Source organism: Alosa sapidissima, chromosome 9, assembly GCF_018492685.1.
Source record: "Alosa sapidissima isolate fAloSap1 chromosome 9, fAloSap1.pri, whole genome shotgun sequence".
Classification (NCBI taxonomy): Eukaryota; Metazoa; Chordata; class Actinopteri; order Clupeiformes; family Clupeidae; genus Alosa; species Alosa sapidissima.
The window spans coordinates 25,687,272-25,693,271 of record NC_055965.1 but is presented as its reverse complement, the minus strand read 5'-3'; the positions used below and the strand labels follow the sequence as shown (position 1 = coordinate 25,693,271).

Below are 6,000 nucleotides of genomic sequence, written 5' to 3'. Positions count from 1 at the left end.
TGGCACTGGAGTGGCCCATTGACTCAGATGTGACGTGATCAGGTAAGAGGTTTGGAACAAAAATGGCAATGCTGCTTTGCGTCTTTGGACTTTTATTTTGACAACTTCTCGTCGTTCTGTTTTCCACATTCATGAAAGGTTTGGTATGAATGTTGAGTAATGTCTCATGAAACAGTCATGAATGCTTTATGTGCAGTTTATGACAGCTGCTATGAATGTGTTATGAACTCACCCGTCAAGTAAAGTGTTACCGGAAATTTGGGCAATTAGGAGACACTTTCATGCATGTACATGTTTGGATTCAACAGTGAAGGCCGCAATGTAAAAGACAGTCAATATACAGTATAAGTATGCAAACAAATAAATCCTTGTATAAATTCTTGTGTAGCAGCAACTCATCAGCATTTATGTTCATGCTGCCCAAGTAGCAAATTGATTTTGATTTTGTAAATTAGCTCTAGTTAGATCAAGGGTGTGAGTTTGGTCCCAGGAAACACACCCCTCTGGGGCCCACATGGGGTTTTATTTGAGGTTAGATGGGCTTCAACTGGGCATGGGCTAAGAGTGGGCTTTTCAGTGGGTTGATGCTGGGACCCACATGGGCAACCCGAATATGCATGCACTAGAAATGGGCTTACCAAGTATAAATACTGCATGGGTCCCACCTGGGCAACCCAAATGAGTATACATGCACTAGAAATGGGCTTACCAAACATGGATACTGCATGGGTCCCACCTGGGCAACCCAAATGAGTATACATGCACTAGAAATGGGCTTACCGAACATGGATACTGCATGGGTCCCACCTGGGCAACCTAAATGAGTTTACATGCACTAGAAATGGGCTTACCGAACATGGATACTGCATGGGTCCCAACTGGGTCACATTCTCAAAAGAAAATACAAAAAGCAATGATTCATATAGCTGGATGGATACTGCATGGGTCCCACATGGGCAACCTGTAATGATTCATATAGCATATAACATATTATGGCTGTGCTGTAAAAAGTCAGGACCGCTCCATTTATTTATCCAACAGAATCATACAAGATCAATGTGAGGCACCTTGGACCAGGAAGGCAAATGGGACGAACACATGGGATGCCAAAGTGTGACCATTTTATTGAGTTCCCATGAGTTTTTGCAAGAACACTGAGATAAACACAGAGCTATCAGTGTTGCCAAACGTTTTCAAATGTCTTTACTTTAAAAAGTGTTATATTTAGAGATCATTTGAATTTGAAGCTGGGTTCTATCTTATGTCATGATTTGAGATGAACCATGTTTTGTTCCCACAATGAGTGTGTTAAAGACATCCCAACCTGCAAAGTCATTTCAGGGAGGTATCACACTAACTGCCCCCGTCTAGTCAGTACCCCAAATAAGGAAGGAAGAAATCTATACTGTAGATAGAAATTGTGAAAATATGTAGATTTTGGTAGTTTGGTCTTTTCATGTAGCCTTGGCAACTAGTCATCTAGTAGCCTAGGCTATAGGCCTGAATAATGTGCACATGAATTGACATGGGCAATGCTAAAGTCACTGATACAAACAGTGCAGCGTGCAAGACTAGGCCTATCATTATTTTTTACTCTTACGAGACAAGGGTAGCCTACACTTTGAAATGGGTCTTACATTTTTCTTTTTTTGAGGCACTGACTCTGCCATGACGCTCCTGTTCCTATACACTGAACTGATTAATTAAGTTTGGGAGAAAGGAGATAAAAGCCCGCCTATACACTGAAAACTGATTGGTTGATTTAGCGAAACAGGTCAATCAGGATGCTCTCTCCGATGCGCTCAGGCACACACGCACCACCCCTCTCTCTCCCCCCTGTCGTGTGCGCGCTGCACTCAGATGCACATGCGGTCTCGCATGCGCGCTCTTGTTCGCTCGCTCTACATTCCGGGAGATTTTATCTAATTTGCAGGCGTTGATATGACGATACTAAGTAAATCTGAATATCTACTCTCAGAACATGCCTCCACCTGGGCAGATTCCTATAGGCCCTAGATGGGTGAAACCTGGCTTACCGACATGGAGACAGGCTTTGTAAGCATGGACCCAAGCATGGTTGTAAAAAATGTTTCCCGCTTTCTTGGCACCCAACATTACTAGGCGATTAGTGCAGTGCCGGTTTAAACGTGCTATTCCTGTAGAAAACCTGCAGCCTATTACATGCCCACGGATAGGCCTGCTTTAAAAAATAGGATGATAGGGAAAACATAATTCCAGCTAAGCAATCAATAATGAATACTGAATATTATATTATAATGTAATATAAACGTGCAGTGAGCAGAATTTAAGCATGGCTGCATGTGACATTTCTTACAGATCAAAATGGCATAAACCTATCAGCTGTTCTGAGTCAAGGCTATATGGGATATATATATATATATATATATTGGATAACTTGATGAGAGACAAACCATTTTGTGAAATAATGCATCATCATATGACATGTGCAACGATATGTGGCTCAAAAACTGGTCTCTGGTAGGCAGCATGTGACATCACACTCTATCTTCCTCTTGTTGTCTGTAGCTGATCATGCTTCCTTGTGTGGCATTCTGAAGCATCCTTAAATTCGGGACCATTATCGCTTGTTTATATTTGGGACATTGCAGTCGGAATTGTTTATTCAAAGTCTACAAACTGTCCAAATTAGCCTGGGCTATTCCAAGTGTCAGTTTATTGCACATCATGTTTTACATGGTTTTGAATAGCCAGTGCGTATCTGTGTTTGTTGGTGTGTTGTTACAAATTCCGCCGACTCATTGTAATGCAAGCAAACTGCATTTAGTAAAATCCGCTGACTCATTTTAATGCAGGTACACTGCATCATTCAGGGAGCCTTTATTGTTGAGATCAGACATAATCACCCACACACATATTGCACACGCTTAACCTTTTACCCACGGATTCAATTCTGCCAAAAGGCCTGCTTATCCTCTCAGGTAGCCCACAGTGCAGTGTGAGTGAGAGAGGGCGGGTGGGGAGTGGCTAGAGCGGTGAAAGCCAATGTGTGCTTCTTTTACCAATATATAATGATGTCTTTTGCATTTCTTATCCAAACAACGTCAAACTTGACACTGCACTTATTCGTTCCTGTAGCAAGACACCTGTCAAGTTTTAAATCAATCTAACTATTGGTTCGAGAGATATGCGAGTAGCAATCAGGCACACACATACACAGACATACAGACGTTCCTGCAATTTATAGATAAATTCTCCATGTGTTTATATTCAGTAGGACAGTTTGTGTGGCTGGTAATGTCTGGATGTTTCTGTTCTTTTTAGTGGCAAAGCTGATCTACAAGATCTCATAATAATGAAGTCTCACCCTTTCCTGCAGTATGCTGGCAGACAACCCTGATAACTTACTGACTTAAAACTTTGATCTTTTCCCATCATCCATCATTAGGGCCCTCAGTCTTACGAGTCTATGAGTGACTCAAGTAAGTTGCTATCATCACATTTTTTGTTGTGAAACATGCCGTGTAATGGGAACTGATGCACTCTGACGCTGTCTATTGAAAAGGGAACTGTTTGCCGTGTAATGGGAACTGACGCATCTCTGAGTCTGTGGACCTCAACTGAAAAGAGACGACGTATTCAAATTCCAGGCATGTCCAGGAACCATGAATGCACGACCTGGTCTCTTAGACACAGTACCACATCTTAGTACTTTGCAACTGCCTTAGAAGCATGCCCCCCCCCCCCCACACACACACACAAACACACACATCTATTGGCATCTCTCTCTTTCTCTCTCTCCCACTAATTTTCAGTGAAATAGAAGCCTGGCAATAGTAATCATCCACACAAATAAAACAACAGAGAACATATATTCCTGTAAAATATGAAGAACTACCACATAAAAGAACTACCACATAACTGAGAGTTGGCTTAGTCATCCTCATAAACACACAGAAAGTAATAGTTGCTTCATAACCACCTTAAACGTCACTGTGGTTATTCAAATGAGGCCTTTGCATAAATAATGTGTGCCTCTGTGTGTGTATATGTGTGTGTGTGTGTGTGTGTGTGTGTGTGTTAGTGTTTGTATACGTGTAATTACTTGTACTTTAGTTAAACTATTTGTTAAAGGGGAACTTGGCAGGATTTCCTCCTCTGCTGGAAAAATTGTGCATTATGCTATTTCAAACTGTGGGAAAAGGTAACGATAAAGCATATGGATTTGTTTACAAAAATTATCTTCTCACTGTGTGTGTTCGCTGTGTGTGTTTCACTAATTCACGGATTGGGTTAAATGCAGAGACCAAATTTCCCTCACGGGATCAAAAGAGTATATATACTTATACATGATTGGCACAATGGATTCACATGTCAACTTTTGGCAGCTGCAGGGGCAGAATACTGTATATGTAGACGACAGCCATGTTGGCATTACAAAATCACCCCATATGGGCGATTCTTTGAGTGCTGTGTCTCCTCATTGGAAAGTCTCTGGTGTATCGGAATGTAGTTTCACTAGTTCACCGTCGGTATTATTGCTATGCTTGAGTGTAAGTTAAGTGCATGTTGGCCTCGTGGTTACGGCCGAACAACACCCGTGGGAATATCCATGACCAATCCATGATAATGCATAAATCCTATTTAGTGTCAGAAAGTTCAAATAGTCCAGTGTAGGAAATGGAATTGTCCAGGGGGATTATGAGTTGTCAAAGGGCAAGTGGTGGGTCGCTAGGCTGTACGGGCCAGGAATCCAAGTAGGGGGGACAGTAATAGAAGATGATAGGGCAGTTGTAGGGATAGGACTTCAGGTGAGATGAGGACCAAACACATGGATGGCTGATGACTGGTGATGGTATACCTCACAAGTGAGGTAAGGGGGAAGAAGAATTAAATCAAAATGGTTAATATCAATAAGTATATCAATTGTACTATAGCAGCATAACTAAGGTGAAGGGTAGTCAGCACCAGCACAGGTGTGGTCAGTGATTTTATCCATTGGTCCATTCCAAAAATCCCTGAGGTCGGTGAAGTTCCACACTGCACCATACCTAACTATGGGAGGCACTAAAGAGGTATGTTTTAAGTCTAGATAGGGAGGGTGTCTGCTTATCGAATTGAGGGAGATTATTCCAGAGGAGGGGTGCATGGTAGCAGAAAGCTCTGCCTCCTACTGTAGTTTTTGAGATTCTTGGGATCACAAGAAGTCCAGTATTCTGTGATCGTAGCAGTCTGGGTGGGTTATATGGGACTAGGAGATCTTTACTATATTCTGGTGCCTGGCCATTTATGGCTTTGTATGTTAGAAGTAATATTTTGAAGGCAATGCAACTTTTAACAGGCAGCCAGTGTAGAGATGCTAGGATAGGGGAAATATGTTCATATTTTTTAGTCCTAGTCAATGTGTGAGCCGCTGCATTTTGTATAAGCTGTAAACTCTTTAGACAGGTATTATCGCAGCCATTACATTAATACACAGGATTAGATGTTAAAATCCCTTGTGCCAAAATCCAAGGTAAAAACACATTCAGAAGCCCCTACTCAAATTAACTTTAAAAAAGCACGCTACCCACAAATCTGCCAACAAATGGTCACAAACTCAAGACAAATGGCCCATCTAACAGCCAGCATATAGAGCATTGCAATAGTCTATCCTTGAGGTGACAAAAGCATGGATTAATGTCTCGGCGTCTGGTAAGGATAAAGACTATAAGGATAAAGTGTTGGTGATCTGTTTTATGTCATTATTTAGTGATAGGTCCCAGAATCTCAACGTCGTCTCTCACAACTCCCGCCTCCTGCTCGCTGATTGGCTCGGAGTCAATTCTCCGTTGCGAGTGAAGCCAATGGCCTGAATCCCAGACGGAGTCGTGGAGGGAGATGAAAATTGAGCGGAAGTACGTAGGAAGGCAAGGCCAGGCTAAGTTGTGTATCATTTGCATAAGAATGGAAATTAATGCCATGTTTCCTAATTTCAGAGCCTAGCAGAAAGGTCATTTTTCATCACTAAATAAAAAATGG

At 41.9% G+C, this 6,000-nt stretch overlaps 1 protein-coding gene across 1 annotated transcript in view; it reads left to right on the top strand.

The window, feature by feature from the left end:
* LOC121719393 overlaps positions 1–6,000 on the top strand; it is a 97,435-nt gene that overhangs the window by 1,844 nt on the left and 89,591 nt on the right. The gene's annotated exons all lie outside the window — the stretch shown is intronic.